The sequence below is a fragment of the Oncorhynchus keta genome, chromosome 13 (genome assembly GCF_023373465.1).
Source record: "Oncorhynchus keta strain PuntledgeMale-10-30-2019 chromosome 13, Oket_V2, whole genome shotgun sequence".
In the NCBI taxonomy this organism is placed as follows: Eukaryota; Metazoa; Chordata; class Actinopteri; order Salmoniformes; family Salmonidae; genus Oncorhynchus; species Oncorhynchus keta.
In genome coordinates, this window is record NC_068433.1 from 17493805 (window position 1) to 17513876 (window position 20072).

At 45.3% G+C, this 20072-nt stretch overlaps 1 protein-coding gene across 10 annotated transcripts in view; it reads left to right on the forward strand.

Moving 5' to 3' along the window:
* The window catches only part of LOC118391975 (peroxisome proliferator-activated receptor gamma coactivator 1-alpha-like), a 77755-nt gene that overhangs the window by 12042 nt on the left and 45641 nt on the right, over window positions 1–20072 (forward strand). The window lies entirely within an intron of this gene.

Below are 20072 nucleotides of genomic sequence, written 5' to 3' on the forward strand. Positions count from 1 at the left end.
ACAGGCAGAGTGGTCAGGCAGGTGGGTACAGGGTCAGGACAGGCAGAGTGGTCAGGCAGGTGGGTACAGGGTCAGGACAGGCAGAGTGGGCAGGCAGGTTGGTACAGGGTCAGGACAGGCAGAGTGGTCAGGCAGGTGGGTACAGGGTCAGGACAGGCAGAGTGGTCAGGCAGGTGTGTACAGGGTCAGGACAGGCAGAGTGGGCAGGCAGGTTGGTACAGGGTCAGGACAGGCAAAGCGTCAAAAACCAGGAGGATAAGAAAAGAGAAATTGGAAAAAGCAGGAGCTGAGACACAAAATGCTGGTAGGCTTGAACAAACAAGACAAACTGGCAACAGACAGACAGAAATCACAGGTATAAATACTCAGGGGATAATGGGGAAGATGGGCGGCACCTGGGGGGGGGGGTGGAGACGATCACAAAGACAGGTGAAACAGATCAGGGCGTGACACACATACAGTATTTGCACTGCAAGGCTCCCCTTTCTCTGAAAAACAAAGGCGATCTCTGTAACAGTGTAAGAGACCCAGGGATCTGTCATTCTGACTTTAAAGTAGTCTTGTTTTTTTGTGGGGGAGGGGTGTTGCAAGTGTGCTGATCAAAATGTTTTGTTCCAATACTCCCTTCTTTAATACACACACGTGTAGACTAATAGGAACACCGACACACCGACAATAAGGCTGTTGCGGTGACCGCATTACCGTCACACCGTTTAGTCACGGTAATTAGGCTACTCCAAGCTCTGATGCTGCTGATGGTCATTAATAGTCTACCAAACGTGCTAACTCTATTGCACTCTATTGTCCCTGTAATCACTCTGACATCAATGCAAATGTGATCGAAAATCGAATCAAACACTTGAAGAGAGCCCATGAGCACGTTGCGCAATATTTCTATAGGCTATGCAATTGAGTGAGAAAACAGAGTATTGGCCTCTATTAAAAAGAGGAGGATACCATCATTTTTCTATAGGCTATGCAATTGAGTGAGTAAACAGAGTGATGGCCTCTATTAAAAAGAGGAGGATCCCATCAGCTTTCTATAGGCTAGGCATACTATATTTATTTCTCAACTTTCCTAATATTAATATTTATATCACATTGCTTCTCTTAACAACAGGAGTATAGTTTACCTGGCTGGCGTGAAAATGAATCATGGGAAAAGCCTCCTCCATTTGCTATTTAAGTGCATAGATGACATGTATTTTTTTCTGCTGCCCCTGTTTCGAGACAGGTGCATGATAAATGGTCCATTCTAAATCAAAACAAATTTCACACATATTTTATTTAGTATATGTAAAGACAAGATTAAATCAAGAATAGTCTGATGGGTGACAATATTAGCCTGTGACTTGTGAATGATATATTATCACTTCTGAATGATGCCCAGCATAAAGCAAAAGCAGTGCCTTTTTAAAACCTTTTAGAATCATAGTCGCACACCTCATGTAGCCTAGCCCATAGGCCTATATGTTTTGATAAGGTTTGTATCACAACGAGTGATGCACCAATATGACATATATGCCGATACCGATATCCAATATTTTCCTTGCCAAAAGAAACGATACAGATAACCAATATTGAACATTTTTGCAGCCTTTTAAGTATTCTAGTACAGTTAAATAGTTAACACACACACGTGGACGCAGCGGTCTAAGGCACTGCATCTCAGTGCAAGAGGCGTCACTACAGTCCCTGGTTTGAATCCAAGCTGTATCACATTCGGCTGTGATTGGGAGTCCCATAGGGCAGTGCATAATAGGCTTAGCGTTGTTCGGGTTTGGCCAGGGTAGGCCGCCATTGTAAATAAGAATTTGTTCTTTACTGACTTGCCTAGTTAAATTAAGTATAGTTAAATAATACACACACACACACACACCACACTGATCAAAAAGTTATTTTGTTTGCATTTACGTCTGTCCCCATTTCCAGTAAAACCTAATCAAAACCTATTTTTTTTCAGGTACTTACTGTGCTGGTTCGTTGTTCATTTATTCAGTCGTTTCATTCTAATTCTATGGAACGCCGTTTGGATCTTTGCATGTCAAAAAAGATACACGTCAAATAACACTATGATTAATGGTGTCGGACCCATCCATGTGAAGCTAGCCACAATAAGGATTAGCTACAATAGTGGACTTTGCGGTTAGCCTTCAAAATAAAAGTATGTCATTGACAGTGATACAAATGCATACAAATAGTAGATTTATGCCATAATTGAATAGATCATGCTAAACAAGGTTGGAATGTTGTTATATAAAATCGATCCCCACTCCGTAAGTAAAGCTGTACAGTGCAATATGATTGTCAATACACACAATAGGATGACTGGGGAGGTGATTTCACACAGTCACAGTGCACGATAAGAGCTACAACGCTAATATTTGCATAAACGCTTCAGAACAATTGTGTTCTGTGGGTGTCACCAAGTAGACTGATACCCCAATTCATTGCTTCACATTCCAACCTTGTTTAACATTATCTAGTCTAAATATGGCATGAATTCCACCAATTGTAACCTTCTGTATCACTTTCAAAGAGGTACTTTTATATTGAAGGCAAACTGCAAATTCCACTATTATGACTAATCCTTGCTGTGGCTAGCTTCACAACACATAACCCAGTCAGGTCGAGCCTCACGAGCCAGATGAAGCTAGCTGGCTGCTTATAACGTTAGCTTTGGGCAACAGAGTTAAGTAGCTGGCTAGCTATTTATTTTCATGAACTGAAGTTCAATTTCAATACGCGAACAACAATGGGCTACCTAGCAAATACTTACTCACAAGGATTCCTAAATCATTGCTAAGAATAGTGAAAGTGACTGCAGTTTCTACTGGCCAATGTTTTCAGGCTGGTTGTAATTGGTGCTAGCTAGGTACCAAGCTAAATCTAGCTAGATACCCCAGAAGTTGTGGTGGAACAAATAATGCTTTATTACCAACGCGGTATTGTAAACACATCGTTCGTGGATGGTGTTTGCTTGTTTGCAGACAGTTCTGTGCATCTTTGACAGTGCTACTGATAGTAGTGATGCTGCTTGGCTTGCACATGCAAATTCAGAACACACAACATTCTATAATAGCACTGTTATTTGACGTGTCAAATTTAAAGCTTATTTAACGCGTCAAATAGTGTTAAATAGTGTTATTGTTTTTTGACACGCAAAGACCCAAATGGCGTTCCATAGTATGTTGTGAAACTAATAGCAGTGACACTATTACTGTGTAACTCCAGTAGGGCAACATCTGAACAACAGCTCACTTGGTAACGTTAGTGTGTACCGGTGCTCGACCAGTTGAGCAAAAAGTAAAAAGCCAACATCACCCACGACAGAGACATCGTTTTTGAAAACATCAGAGTTAAACTAGACGTCGGGCCGATAACGATGTTGGCATCTTTAGCTAATATCAGCCAATTCCGATATGTTCACCAATATATTGTGCATCCCTAATGACAACTAAAGTGGCTAAATAACTTCTTAAAGAACATTAATCTGCTTTACAACGAGTGTAGACCCTAACTGGCATACATTCGCAGCGCCTGAGTTTGAAGTCTGGGGAAGATCATTTTCACCATAAAAATGCACCTCTATAATAAAAGCAGTACATGCATAATCACATTTGTAGTCACTTTTGATAATGGTGTTTTCTCGCTAATGGAACATTTGCACTTTTAGCCTACTGCCATGTGCGCATTGCTGCGCTTATAATGTGAACAAATAGCCTAATAGTCTATCAACATTTAAAGCTAAACGTTCGGATCTGTTGCGTCTTCCTCATTGTGTAAAAAAGTCCCAGACTATGTTTGGAATATTTACTTCTCGCACAGAATAGAATAGGTCAACTTTTGTACTATGGGGGATAGTAGATTGACATAGGCTAGTGCTTTTACTGTTCGTTAGACCTACTCATCTTGTTGGCTGACAAAGTAAATGTGGACCGTTCTTCCAATATCTTCAATATGCACCTCGGAATTGGATGAGGAAGCACGCAGTTGCATCCCTGATGTGTCTGTCTTCACTTATAGCCTGTGAGAAAGACCTGATCACGTTATGGAGAGCCACGCAGCACTCAGGGAGAAGGGAATTATTATATTCAGCCCAAGTGCACAATGGAAACTGGCCGCAAATAGGCATGGATTTTTTTAGGGTGCGTTACGGCCACACAAAGGGGATGCCGCCGTGAAATTTGAGACATTATCAAGTGCTTGTCAAATTGTGAATGGTAGACTGTGTACTGCCTGAGCAAACCTTTTTCAAATCATCATTAGTCGCATCATGCAGCCTTAGAATGTATTAAAAATCGACACATATAGCCCAACATTTGTAGAACAACTAAAGTTACATTAATAACTCTAAATGAAGCATATAGGAGTACCTATTTCTTTGTTAACCACTCAACACAGAATAGCCTCATGTACAGTCCCTCAAATAGTTTGGAGAAAATATCCTTTCTATTTTATTCAGCTATGTATTCTTCATACTATAAAATAATATAAAATAATGCCACGGGATTCTAAGCAAATCTTTTCTGCTAAATGAACTAGTGTAACCCACAGCCATATGTCCTAGCCAGGTCATGGCCTAACACAAGGACAACTCAGTATGTTATTCTGTTCTTCTGAAATACATTTTCTTTCATACCATGTTTCTTTAGACCTGTCTAACATATATAATTGATTTATTAGACTTTTTAAAATGTAGATGTTACAGAGGTCTGTATCAGTGGCTTGTAGGCTATGAGTGGAAGCTAGGAGATGCTAAATGTGTTCATGTTAATTAACAGTCAATTACCGTGAGACCAGCAGTTATTTGCTTGACAATCACCGTCTGACTAAATTTTGTGACAGCCACAGCCCTAACTGACAAACGTACACACATACACACACGATGGTTGAGTCCAAGCGTTATCTCCAAGCGTCTGTCAGATTCACTCCACAGCAAAGACTCTCCCTCTTTCTCCTTCCCCCTCTATCCTTCTCTCTCTCTCTCGATCTCTCCCTCCCTGGTAGAACAGTCCACTGGCTCTCCAACTCTCTCTCTCTCACACACACACACACACACATGCCATCCGCAAGCAGCCCTGTTAGAAAGTTTCAGTGGGCATAAACAAATGAATTCACCCCAAGACTCTTTGACTGGCTGGCTGGCTGACTGGCTGGCTGGCTGGCTGGCTGACTGGCTGGCTGACTGGTTGGCTGGCTGGTTGACTGACTGGCTGGCTGACTGACTGGCTGGCTGACTGGTTGGCTGACTGGTTGACTGACTGGTTGGCTGACTGACTGACTGACTGGTTGGCTGACTGACTGACTGGTTGGCTGACTGGTTGACTGACTGGTTGACTGACTGACTGGTTGACTGACTGGTTGACTGACTGACTGGCTGGCTGTTTGTCTCACCTGAGTCTCCTGAAACATATTGGCTGATTTCTTCTGGTTAATAAGACACCTGCACACAAACACACACACACACACACACACACACACACACACACACACACACACACACACACACACACACACACACACACACACACACACACACACACACACACACACACACACACACACTTAGAGTGTGTGTGTAGAGTGTGTTTGTGGGTGTGTAGAGTGTGTGTGTAGAGTGTGTGTGTGTGTAGAGTGTGTGGGTGTGTGTGTAAAGTGTGTGTGTAGAGTGTGTGTGTGTGTGTGTGTGTGTGTGTGTGTGTGTGTGTGTGTGTGTGTGTGTGTGTGTGTGTGTGTGTGTGTGTGTGTGTGTGTGTGTGTGTGTGTAGTGTGCTAGCCAGGCCTCATGTTTCGGGGGTGTGTGTGTCTAATAATATAATCTGAACTGTATGTACATTGCCTGGATGGAAAACCCATTGACTGTGACATCTGACGACACCAGGCTGGCGACCCACTATGGGACCTAGAGTCATGCCTGTCCCCTTCCCGAAGGCCCTAATGAGGACATGGGGGTAAAGGTTAACCATGAAAGGGTCACGTCAAAGTAGACAGTGTTCACCAGCCACTTGAGTCAAGCCCCCATAGCTGGTTTATTGTAACTGTGTGTGTGTGGGGGTATTTTCACTATGTGGGGAGGTATTTTAACTATGTGGGGAGGTATTTTAACTGTGTTTGGGGGGTATTTTAACTGTATGTGTGGGAGGGTATTTTAACTGTGTGTTTGTGGGGGTATTTTCACTATGTGGGGAGGTATTTTAACTGTGTTTGGGGGGTATTTTAACTGTATGTGTGGGAGGGTATTTTAACTGTGTGTGTGTGGGGGTATTTTCACTATGTGGGGAGGTATTTTAACTGTATGTGTGAGAGGGTATTTTAACTGTGTGGGGGGGGGTATTTTAACTCTATGTGTGGGAGGGTATTTTAACTGTGTGTGTGTGGGGGTATTTTCACTATGTGGGGAGGTATTTTAACTGTATGTGTGAGAGGGTATTTTAACTGTGTGGGGGGGGGGTATTTTAACTGTATGTGTGGGAGGGTATTTTAACTGTGTGGGGGGGGTATTTTAACTGTGTGTGGGGGTTTTAACTGTGTGGGGGGTGTATTTTAACTGTGTGTGTGGGGGGGGTGTATTTTAACTGGGCAGGGGGTATGGGTGTGTGGGGAGTAGGGTTGCACATTTTGGGGAATATTCAGAGGTTGAACCTTCTGTGGGAATTAACGGGAATATATGGGAGTTAAATCAAATATATGCAAATTAATATTAGTACCATTTAAATCCAGATCTTTTTTGCATTGTATATATTTACCCTATCATATGGAGACAGAAATATAAACATTTTACCTTCATTTCATAAGTATAAATAATTGCAAATGATTTAATCCTTCCAATAGAAATAAAAAAATACTATTTAGTTATGAATTGAACTTTAATTAAATGAGTTGACTCTTCACATGGGATGATTTCACTGAACAACAAAAGAAAGAGAATATTGAATGATCCCCAATGATCCATCACATCTTTCAAAAATCTTTTCAACATACATCTGTAAAATTATAGTCTAGAAACTAAATCTTTGGTTGTCTTCCTCTCAGGCTTCATGTCTTCTCCCTGGACCTCCTCAATGTCCACCTCTTGAACTGAGGCCTCATCTCTGAGGCCTCATCTTCACATCAAATCAAATTGTATTGGTCACATACACATGGTTAGCAGATGTTAATGCGAGTGTAGTGAAATGCTTGTGCTTCTAGTTCCGACCATGCAGTAATATCTAACAAGTAATCTAACATTTCCATCTTCACTGTCACTTTCCAACCTTGTTGAGGATGGCTCGTTGTCAGTGTCAAAAAGCTTCAAATTTGCACGGATGGCCACCAATTTTTCAACCCTTGTATTGGTCAGCATGTTGCGTGCTTTGGTGTGTGTGTTCCCAAACAAGGACCTGTTTCACTCTGAGGCAGCTGATGTTGGTGGGATTTGGAGGATGATGGAGGCAACAGGGGAAAGAGCCTCAGATCCACAAAGTCCCTTCCAACAGGTGGCTGATGAGATGTTGGCACGACTGCCATATTGCATCACCATCCCAAAGCCCTTTGCTTGGAAGTGTACTTCACCAGACTGCCAAGAACCTTGCCCTCATCCAGGCCAAGGTGGCGAGACACGGTAGTGATGACACCATAGGCCGTGATGATCTCTGCACCAGACAGGATGCTCTTGCCAGCGTACTTGGGGTCCAACATGTACGCTGCGGTGTGTGTGGGTTTCAGGCTTCATGCTTTTTGATGTATTTCAGAACTGCAGTTTCCTCTGCTTGGAGCAACAGTGAAGTGGGCAGGGCAGTACCAATTTCTTCTCTTACATCTGCAAGCAGAGTCTGATGAACATCAGACAGGATGGGATTGTCTCCCTCAATCTGTGCAATGGCTACTGCTATAGGTTTCAGGAGATTCAGGCTGCTTACCTCTCTCTCCCAAAATACATCATCCAGGAGGATCCTCATGATGTGGCTGTCAATATCTGTAGACTTTGATATGGCCATTTCGTGGGGAGACTCCTTCCCCTCCAGGAGACTGTCAAACATGATGACAATACCACTCCAACGGGTATTGCTGGGCAGCTTCAATGTGGTGCTCTTATTCTTCTCACTTTGCTTGGTGAGGTAGATTGCTGCTATAACTTGATAACCCTTCACATACCTAACCATTTCCTTGGCTCTCTTGTAGAGTGTATCCATTGTGTTCAGTGCCATGATGTCCTTGAGGAGCAGATTCAATGCATGAGCAGCACAGCCAATGGGTTTGATGTGAGGGTAGGACTCCTCCACTTTAGACCAAGCAGCCTTCATGTTCACAGCATTGTCTGTCACCGGTGCAAATACCTTCTGTGGTCCAAGGTCATTGATGACCGCCTTCAGCTCATCTGCAGTATAGAGACCCGTGTGTCTGTTGTCCATTGTGCTCTTGTAGAATATTGGTTGAGGGGTGGAGAGGATGTAGTTCATTATTCCTGGCCCACAAACAGCTTTCTCTATGATTTGCTTGGTTCAGAAATCACTTCCAATACACATTGCCTGTTTGCATTAGAGGTGAACCAGTTGCATACACAGCTTGAGCAAGACATTCATCAGCATTTCTCTGACTACGGTCCTCCATTGAGTCAACAAAAACCTGATTCCAGGAGGACCATGAGCTGTTGCTATCGATACGGTGTCTGATTAATCATTTTCACCTCAAATACAAGTAGAGGGACTTTGTGTGTGTGGGGTGTATTCAAACTGTGTGTGTGTGTGTCTGGGGGGTGCATTTTATCTGTGTGTGTGTGTGTATTTTAACTGTGTGTGTGTGTGTGTGTGTGTCTGGGGGGTGCATTTTATCTGTGTGTGTGTGTGTATTTTAACTGTGTGTGTGAGGGGTGTATTTTGTCTTTCTGTGTTTGTGTGTGTGTGTGTGTGTGTGTGTGTGTGGGGGGGTATTTTATCTGTGTGTGTGTGTGTGTGTGTGTGGGCGGTGTATTTTATCTCTGTGTGTGTGGGGGGGTGTATTTTATCTGTATGTGTGTGGGGGATGTATTTTATCTGTGTGTGGGGGGATGTATTTTATCTGTGTGTGTGGGGGGGTGTATTTTATCTGTGTGTGTGTGGGGGTGTGTATTTTACCTGTGTTTGTATAGGATGGGTGTATTTTATCTGTGTGTGTGTGTGTGGGGGGTGTATTTTATGTGTGTGTAGGTGAGGGTGTATTTTGTGTGTGTGTGTTTTTCCTTCTGTGTGTGTGTGTGTGTGTTTGTGTGTGTGTGTTGTTCTAAGAGTGAGATTAAGGAGTAAAGTTGTCAGGCCGTTGCTGCACTAAATAGACACGGACACTTCCTCCAGCTATACCAATAGCTTGTGTGTGTGGTGTGTGAGTGTATGTGCGCCTGAGCACGCACATGTGAGTGAGACAACTCAGAAAAATATGGTTCCATCTGCATGTGATAAATGGCTAGCCGCTGCACTTCCATAGACTTCCTGTGTGTGTATCTGTGTGTGTGTCTGTCTGTGTGTGTCTGTTGGTGGTTGCGTGGCTATTCTTAGTGCGAGGGGGTAATCTCTACTAAGAGCCTTTCAGGACCACTTCTGTTTAACCAGGCCAGAAATGCTTAGCCCCCCTCACCCACATATACACAGAAACTCAAACAGCAAGCCAACCCTTCCTGTATTATTTAATACTGTATTCTTTCAAATGGGTGTAAGAACACTGGATTCCTGGAATGCTATTTACACACACAGACTTATGCAATGGGCACGGAGCGAGAGAGAGATGGAAAGAGGGAGAGAAATAGGGGTAGAGAGAGAGAGAAAGTGAGAGAAATAGGGACAGAGCGAGGGGCAGAAAAAGAGAGAGAGAAATAGGGACAGAGAGAGATAGTGAGAGAAATAGGTGCAGAGAGGGACAGCGAGATAGTGAGATAAGTAGGCGTAGAGAGGGACAGAGAGAGATAGTGAGAGAAATAGGGGTAGAGAGGGACAGAGAGACATAGTGAGAGAAATAGGTGCAGAGAGGGACAGAGAGAGATAGTGAGATAAGTAGGGGTAGAGAGGGACAGAGAGAGATAGTGAGAGCAGTAGCGGTAGAGAGGGACAGAGAGAGATAGTGAGAGAAATAGGTGCAGAGAGGGACAGAGAGAGATAGTGAGAGCAGTAGCGGTAGAGAGGGACAGAGAGAGATAGTGAGAGCAGTAGCGGTAGAGAGGGACAGAGAGAGATAGTGAGAGCAGTAGCGGTAGAGAGGGACAGAGAGAGATAGTGAGATAAGTAGGGGTAGAGAGGGACAGAGAGAGATAGTGAGAGAAATAGGTGCAGAGAGGGACAGAGAGAGATAGTGAGAGCAGTAGCGGTAGAGAGGGACAGAGAGAGATAGTGAGAGCAGTAGCGGTAGAGAGGGACAGAGAGAGATAGTGAGAGAAATAGGTGCAGAGAGGGACAGAGAGAGATAGTGAGAGCAGTAGCGGTAGAGAGGGACAGAGAGAGACAGTGAGAGCAGTAGCGGTAGAGAGGGACAGAGAGAGATAGTGAGATAAGTAGGGGTAGAGAGGGACAGAGAGATGGTGAGATAAGTAGGGGTAGAGAGGGACAGAGAGATAGTGAGATAAGTACGGGTAGAGAGGGACAGTGAGAGACAGTGAGAGCAGTAGCGGTAGAGAGGGACAGAGAGAGATAGTGAGATAAGTAGGGCTAGAGAGGGACAGAGAGATGGTGAGATAAGTAGGGGTAGAGAGGGACAGAGAGAGATAGTGAGATAAGTACGGGCAGAGAGGGACAGTGAGAGATAGTGAGATAAGTAGGGGTAGAGAGGGACAGAGAGAGATAGTGAGATAAGTAGGGGTAGAGAGGGACAGAGAGATGGTGAGATAAGTAGGGGTAGAGAGGGACAGAGAGATAGTGAGAGCAGTAGCGGTAGAGGGGACAGAGAGAGACAGTGAGAGCAGTAGCGGTAGAGAGGGACAGAGAGAGATAGTGAGATAAGTACGGGTAGAGAGGGACAGTGAGAGATAGTGAGAGCAGTAGCGGTAGAGAGGGACAGAGAGAGATAGTGAGATAAGTAGGGGTAGAGAGGGACAGAGAGATAGTGAGATAAGTAGGGGTAGAGAGGGACAGAGAGATAGTGAGATAAGTAGGGGTAGAGAGGGACAGAGAGAGATAGTGAGATAAGTAGCGGTAGAGAGGGACAGAGAGAGATAGTGAGAGCAGTAGCAGTAGAGAGGGACAGAGAGAGATAGTGAGATAAGTAGGGGTAGAGAGGGACAGAGAGATGGTGAGATAAGTAGGGGTAGAGAGGGACAGAGAGATAGTGAGATAAGTACGGGTAGAGAGGGACAGTGAGAGATAGTGAGATAAGTAGGGGTAGAGAGGGACAGAGAGATAGTGAGATAAGTAGGGGTAGAGAGGGACAGAGAGATAGTGAGATAAGTAGGGGTAGAGAGGGACAGAGAGATAGTGAGAGCAGTAGCGGTAGAGAGGACAGACAGAGAGAGACAGTGAGAGCAGTAGCGGTAGAGAGGGACAGAGAGAGAGATAGTGAGATAAGTACGGGTAGATAAGAGGGACAGAGAGATAGTGAGATAAGTAGGGGTAGAGAGGGACAGAGAGAGATAGTGAGATAAGTAGGGGTAGAGAGGGACAGAGAGATGGTGAGATAAGTAGGGGTAGAGAGGGACAGAGAGATAGTGAGATAAGTACGGGTAGAGAGGGACAGTGAGAGATAGTGAGATAAGTAGGGGTAGAGAGGGACAGAGAGAGATAGTGAGATAAGTAGGGGTAGAGAGGGACAGAGAGATAGTGAGATAAGTAGGGGTAGAGAGGGACAGAGAGAGATAGTGAGATAAGTAGGGGTAGAGAGGGACAGAGAGATAGTGAGATAAGTAGGGGTAGAGAGGGACAGAGAGATAGTGAGATAAGTAGGGGTAGAGAGGGACAGAGAGAGATAGTGAGATAAGTAGGGGTAGAGAGGGACAGAGAGATAGTGAGATAAGTAGGGGTAGAGAGGGACAGAGAGATGGTGAGATAAGTAGGGGTAGAGAGGGACAGAGAGATAGTGAGATAAGTAGGGGTAGAGAGGGACAGAGAGATGGTGAGATGAGATAGGGACAGAGAGATGGTGAGATAAGTAGGGGTAGGGGACAGAGAGATAGTGAGATAAGTAGGGGTAGAGAGGGACAGAGAGATAGTGAGATAAGTAGGGGTAGAGAGGGACAGAGAGATAGTGAGATAAGTAGGGGTAGAGAGGGACAGAGAGAGATAGTAGGGGTAGAGAGGACAGAGAGATAAGATAAGTAGGGGTAGAGAGGGACAGAGAGATAGTGAGATAAGTAGGGGTAGAGAGGGACAGAGAGATGGTGAGATAAGTAGGGGTAGAGAGGGACAGAGAGATAGTGAGATAAGTAGGGGTAGAGAGGGACAGAGAGAGATAAGTAGGGGTGAGATTAAGTAGGGGTAGAGAGGGACAGAGAGATGGTGAGATAAGTAGGGGTAGAGAGGGACAGAGAGATAGTGAGATAAGTAGGGGTAGAGAGGGACAGAGAGAGATAGTGAGATAAGTAGCGGTAGAGAGGGACAGAGAGAGATAGTGAGATAAGTAGGGGTAGTAGAGAGGGACAGACAGAGAGATAGTGAGATAAGTAGGGGTAGAGAGGGACAGAGAGATGGTGAGATAAGTAGGGGTAGAGAGGGACAGAGAGATGGTGAGATAAGTAGGGGTAGAGAGGGACAGAGAGATGGTGAGATAAGTAGGGGTAGAGAGGGACAGAGAGATAGTGAGATAAGTAGGGGTAGAGAGGGACAGAGAGATAGTGAGATAAGTAGGGGTAGAGAGGGACAGAGAGATAGTGAGATAAGTAGGGGTAGAGAGGGACAGAGAGATAGTGAGATAAGTAGGGGTAGAGAGGGACAGAGAGATAGTGAGATAAGTAGGGGTAGAGAGGGACAGAGAGATAGTGAGATAAGTAGGGGTAGAGAGGGACAGAGAGATAGTGAGATAAGTAGGGGTAGAGAGGGACAGAGAGAGAGATAAGTGGGGTAGATTAGATAAGTAGGGGTAGAGAGGGACAGAGAGATAGTGAGATAAGTAGGGGTAGAGAGGGACAGAGAGATAGTGAGATAAGTAGGGGTAGAGAGGGACAGAGAGAGATAGTGAGATAAGTAGGGGTAGAGAGGGACAGAGAGATAGTGAGATAAGTAGGGGTAGAGAGGGACAGAGAGATAGTGAGATAAGTAGGGGTAGAGGGACAGAGAGATAGTGAGATAAGTAGGGGTAGAGAGGGACAGAGAGATAGTGAGATAAGTAGGGGTAGAGAGGGACAGAGAGATAGTGAGATAAGTAGGGATAAGTAGAGAGGGACAGAGAGATAGTGAGATAAGTAGGGGTAGAGAGGGACAGAGAGATAGTGAGATAAGTAGGGGTAGGGGACAGAGAGATAGTGAGATAAGGACAGAGAGATAGTGAGATAAGTAGGGGTAGAGAGGGACAGAGAGATAGTGAGATAAGTAGGGGTAGAGAGGGACAGAGAGATAGTGAGATAAGTAGGGGTAGAGAGGGACAGAGAGATAGTGAGATAAGTAGGGGTAGAGAGGGACAGAGAGATAGTGAGATAAGTAGGGGTAGAGAGGGACAGAGAGATAGTGAGATAAGTAGGGGTAGAGAGGGACAGAGAGATAGTGAGATAAGTAGGGGTAGAGAGGGACAGAGAGATAGTGAGATAAGTAGGGGTAGAGAGGGACAGAGAGATAGTGAGATAAGTAGGGGTAGAGAGGGACAGAGAGATAGTGAGATAAGTAGGGGTAGAGGGACAGAGAGATAGTGAGATAAGTAGGGGTAGAGAGGGACAGAGAGATAGTGAGATAAGTAGGGGTAGAGAGGGACAGAGAGATAGTGAGATAAGTAGGGGAGGACAGAGAGATAGTGAGATAAGAGGGGTAGAGAGGACAGAGAGATAGTGAGATAAGTAGGGGTAGAGAGGGACAGAGAGATAGTGAGATAAGTAGGGGTAGAGAGGGACAGAGAGATAGTGAGATAAGTAGGGGTAGAGAGGGACAGAGAGATAGTGAGATAAGTAGGGGTAGAGAGGGACAGAGAGATAGTGAGATAAGTAGGGGTAGAGAGGGACAGAGAGATAGTGAGATAAGTAGGGGTAGAGAGGGACAGAGAGATAGTGAGATAAGTAGGGGTAGAGAGGGACAGAGAGATAGTGAGATAAGTAGGGGTAGAGAGGGACAGAGAGATAGTGAGAGCCAGTGAACAAAAGAAAGAAGCCGAGAGGGAGACCTTCAATCCATTGGTTCAGTGATTAGATGTGAAGCGCTATCAGTCCTGTGTGATCCTCCACTTCCACTCTCCAGGAGAGGCATATCGATCAGAGGTGTGCAGCCCTCCCCAGACCAGCTCAGCCACCTTTAACTGAAGCTAGCATTTCTTCACTAGTGCCTATCACTAGCATATAGCCAGCCCCTTGGCCCCTACTCCATAGAATAGGATGTCTTTGTCTGCACTGGAAATATACAATTGGCTTTATAGACCGGATTTAGTTTGTCTGATCGGTCTCTTACAACGTAGATGGTCTTGCGTGTTGTTTTGCAGTGTCTCCTCTTCAAACTCTGTCCCCAACCTGGTCATTCCAGAATTACACTCAGATCAGTAGAGCTATGCTAACCTTAGAGCATGCATACGGTTCCAGCTTGTGTTTTTCTATAATTGAACGTTTGGTCTCAGACAGGGCCTTAAATAGTTGAAGAAGCTCTTGAAGTAACTCCTTGCGCTTGAGAGAGTGGGATGACTCACATGGCTTGACAATCAGCACCACCGACAGACAGTAGGCGAGGGAGAAAGCTGTGGCACGGACATTCTCATGGTGTGTGTGTGTGTGTGTGTGTGTGTGTGTGTGTGTGTGTGTGTGTGTGTGTGTGTGTGTGTGTGTGTGTGTGTGTGTGTGTGTGTGTGTGTGTGTGTGTGTGTGTGTGTGTGTGTGTGAGAAGTGTGTGTAATGTGTGTGTGTGAGAAGTGTGTGTAATGTGTGTGTGTGAGAAGTGTGTGTGTGTGTGTGTGTTAAGAGATTAGCGTGTTCATTCTCACTGGCAGGAAGAACACACGTTTGTTATGAAACTGTGCAATGACACATTCAGGGAATAAAGTGTTTGTCCTCTGTGAGTGCTGTCGACCTGATTATCTAGCTGTCTCGAACAATCGACTCTTTCCAGGAGAATCCGTTTTCCCAAAAAGTGCTAGCTCCAAATCCCTCCATCCCAGCTCCATTGCTCACAAAGTCCAGGCACGGACCAGGGATTCCTGCTGCAGCACCCTGACCTGAAACGGGGGGGACACAAAGCCACACCCATGCTCAGAAGTCAAGGTAAAAGATAATGCGTTTATTTAGTAATCAGCAAATAGCTTTAATGCAGTAGGTAAGTGCTGAGGTCTGTAAGCTTGATAAGATCATTTCAGGTGTTATCTCCCCTCTGTATTTTACTCCGTGTAGAGTGTAAATTGAATAGGGTGACCTTTTGCCGCATAATCAAATTGACTGCATTTTCCAAAAAGATTTCTGTGGTTTCAATTACCATACATTTGTGATGTTGGGTCCATACTCTCCACAACAAGCATACACATGACCCCCCACACACACACACATTAGAAGCAGAAGTCTGCTTCCCTGCATAACAATATTTTCCTGTTTGCATCCCAGTACACAACACTACTGTGTGATACAGTATCTGTCCACCCCATCCTTGCTCTCTCCTTGCTCTCCCCATCCTCCTCTGATAATACTGTGACAAATGAAAAGGCCTGCAGCTGTTGATGAGCTTGGCAGGGTCTGAAAGGTCAGGAGAGGGAGGGATGGAGGGATGGAGGGATGGAGGGATGGATGGATGGAGGGATGGAGGGATGGATGGAGGGATGGAGGGAGGGATGGAGGGGGGCAGCGGATGTTATCCTTGGCCGCTCTGTGAGAAAAGGAGAGGCTTTGACCATTCTGCTCTCTCTCTTTGCAAATGTAGCAACACCCCCCCCTCCCACCCAATTTGTGATGGTTTTGTTTGTTACACTGACGGTAACGGTTACCGACGTGCGTGAAGGAAACGTGACAATGTCCGTTTAACTGGATTGATGTCAGAGCAGCCCCTCCTCCACCCGTCTCTCTCTCCTTCTACTCACCATCTACGCGCCGACACGTACCAAGGGATGCTTAGCACTGCAGATTCATGGCTGCCTACTCAAGCAAACAGCTATTTGCATGTTATGAGAAAAACGGCCAGAAAATATTCCCTTAACTCACTTCTGTATATCCAGTGGAATGTTTGATAAAAGCAAAGTACTCGTGTCAGAATTCCCATTTCACCTAAGTAGGAACGCCAGCGCCTTCATTTCTTGCATCGACCTGGCTAATACAAAACATTTTTTACCCCCAGACCACCACGGGAAAGAGCATTCAAACATTGGTGTATAATTACATTGGAGTAAAACAAACCGAAGAACACCATCTGTTGGAAAGAGGGGGGAAAAACGACAGCAGCTCTGCGTTAGGCCTTAGATATAGATTCTCCTGCTCACACTGTTAATATAAACCCCCCTCGTGGTTTGACTTCAGCTGTTTGGTGATCGCAGGGCTCTCCTGGGCCCGTAACACTTGTGACTAAAAGCCTCTCCTTAGACTAGCGATTCTAGTACCTGGAGAGTTTCGTCGGTGGCAGTGGTGGTGGGCGGACAAGTCCAAACCTCCTGGAGGGGAGTAGAGTTTGTTTTAAGCCTTTTGTTCCCCCTTGATGGTGGTGTATCACTGTCCTTCCCTTCGTTTGTTGCTGTTCTCGTTCGAGAACTAGCTGTTGTGTTTGTGTGTTTCTGTCATGGGTACACCTGCTTAGAGAATCCTGACCAAGGATGACATTTTATTTCATGCCTGCTGATGATGATGATGTTGTGGTGGTGGTGTATTTTTTTGCCGACTCTCTCCTGACTTTTGACCCTGGGGTACAACAGTACTGTACGACATGCAAGGCTGAAGTCTAAAAATGGCCGTAGGGCGAGGTGGCGTCAGCAGATCTCCGAGACCTGGTCTTGTTTCAGGTCAGGATTTCAGTCAGGAATTGTGGCAGGAGTGCTGGAACTGTCGGTCAAAGACCGTCCGTCAACCTTTTACAAAGCAGAGTAGAGTTTCTTGGGAACACGTCTAGGTTTCTCTCAGAATCCGAGCGAGTTGTCAGGTTTGACGGTCTTCGACAGAGAATTGGTCACCGGAGGATTTTCTCCCTCTCTTCCTCCCTCTCTGTCTCTGTCTCTCTCTATCTCTGTTCTCATCTGATAGCGCTCTAACGGTCCAAATGGTTCCCAGGAGACACATCAGCGCTCCCTCGCTCCAACACTTCTCCCTCACACAGTCCGAGGCTTCATTGACATGTCGAATGGAGTTTCCACTGTAGATTATTCACACTGGTTGTCAATGGGAGTGAAATCTGACAGAGGTGTCCTGTCTTTGACGTCAGTCCTTGATGTGATGCAACTGAGAAACCGCGTGTGGGCCAAAAGTTCTGGTTTGGATCAAACGGTCAATGGTTATTGTACTAATGCAGGATCTATATTAGTACATTCCTAGGAGCTTCGGCATGTGTGGAGATGAGTCCTGTTGATCATCAGGGTTGAGTATTGGTCTGCACGACCCACGGTGCTGCTATTGACCACTCATCTGTATTCAGAGATTATTGGTCTGCACGACCCACGGTGCTGCTATTGACCACTCATCTGTATTCAGAGAGTATTGGTCTGCACGACCCACGGTGCTGCTATTGACCACTCATCTGTATTCAGAGAGTGTTGGTCTGCACGACCCACGGTGCTGCTATTGACCACTCATCTGTATTCAGAGAGTATTGGTCTGCACGACCCACGGTGCTGCTATTGACCACTCTTATCTGTGTTCAGAGAGGAACCCAGACACCTCAAGGAATTACACATTTACTGCTGGGTAAATGGGCTGTGTGTGTGTGCGCGCTTATGTGTGTGTGTGTGCGTGTATTTGTGTGTGCGTGGAGCAGGGGCGATAGTCTTGTCTTGGCTTGCGAACATTTGAAGGTGTTGACCGATGCCACGCAGTGAGCCTTATGTCCAGAGCAAGCAGAACCCGGTCTCTTCTAGCACGAAGGATTGTTTGCTTGGAAAAAGGGCTTTGAATAATCCAACGCACTGTTGACTCCCATAGCCAGATGGTCAAAGGAGACCAGCCTTCAACTCTGGCATGGCCTTGATCAATTTGACAGTTTTAACATGTAGTTTTATGTTTCGAAGAACTGAGATGAACAGTGCAGCCATTCACAGACATAGACATAGACACAACACAGACACATGTACACACACACCAGATCTATACAGCACAGTATTGTATTGTGTCAGTCCTATAGGTTACAATGTTCTTCTCTCTCACTAGCAGATAATGAGTGCTAAATGACTGGTCGTCTCTGGTGGCTGCATGACATGTCTATGCTCTGCATCTTGCTGCACCTCTACTCCCCCCTCTCTCCCCCGTTCTCTTCGCTTCCCTCTCCTCCCCCTTCACTCTCCTCCCCCTTCACTCTCCTCCCCCCTTCCCTCCCTCCTCTCCCCTTCCCCTCGCCCCTCTTCTGCCATATGTTGGGCCTGTGTGACCAGCCGTCGTGTCAGCTCGACTAACGCCTCAGCAGTGGCTGACTTTGATTCATGTTCTCTGAAATCTGGGGCAATAATACAGAATACATTATTTGTTTATGAAATCTAAATCAAATGTAATGCCGCGTTGAGGTGACCCCCCGTTTCTGATTGTTCTATGATTAGGTCTGGCTACTCGTATAATATCGTCCGAGGGAATGCCTTTGAAATTCGTGTGTGTGAGAGAAATATACACTGAGTGTACAAAGCATTAGGAACACCTTCCTCATATTGAGTTGCTCCACTCCCCCCTCAGAGCAGCCGGCGCATGGACTGTACAAGGTGTTGAAAGCGTTCCACAGGGATGCTGGCCCATGTTCCCTCCAATGCTTCCCACAGTTGTGTCAAGTTGGCTGGATGTCCTTTGGTGAGTGTACCATTCTTGATACACACAGGGAACTGTTGAGCTTGAAAAACCCAGCAGCGTTGCAGTTCTTGACACATACCCTGTTCAAAGGCACTTAAATATTTAGTCTTGCCCATGCACCCTCTGAATGCCACACATACACAATTCATGTCTCAATTATCTCAAGACTTAAAAATCCTTCTTTAACCCGTCTCCTCCCCATCATCTACACTGATTGACGTGGATTTAACAGGAGACATCAATGAGGGATCATATCTTTCACCTGGATTCACCTGGTCAGTCCATGTCATGGAAAGAGCAGGTGTTCCTAATGTTTGGTACGCAGTGCATCTCTAGACGAAGTAGCACAATTCAATTGTCAAGGCATGGATTTAACCCCGATCAATTCGCAGGCCAATTTATTAAGAAATGTTTTCTGTCTGAGTAGACTGGTCTCTTTTTTCTTTTCTTTTTTTTTTCTCCCTGTATTTTCTCCCTGAGCTAGTCTAAGCCATACTTTCAGTACCAGATGACTCATTTAGAATGCAAGGGGTTTTCTTCTTCTCCCTGAGTGGCAGTTGTAACAGTTTCTGTCTCTCATTGTGAGATCACAGCAGCGTATGAGATGAACCTGTGTGTTATTAAATGGTCAGGTTTGTAATTGCAGAAACATTGAATAGTGTTTTTTATTATTCCCGTTTCTTCCTAAAATGTAAAGATGCATTTTGCCAAATGTCTACTTGAAATGTGATCCCTGGGACATTGCTCAGAGGCTACAAATCTTCAAGAAGCAATTCATTGTTTTAAATTGGATTTCAAAAGTCAGAGTTCAAAAGTCTGTATTTACAACTAACAAAAAAACACACATCCCGTTTACCAGGGACATGAATAATATCTCTGGGTCACAATTGGCTCGGCGGAACTCAGTCGAAGAGTTGAAAGCAAGGACGATTTCAAAGACAGCCCGTCTGATAACAAAAGACCCTCACCTGATAATGAACGACTGGTGTGCTGCTTTCTCTTCTCTGAAGTGAGAGGCAGAGGGATACGCGGGTAGGAGGGAGGGGGGAGAAAGGTGGAGTGG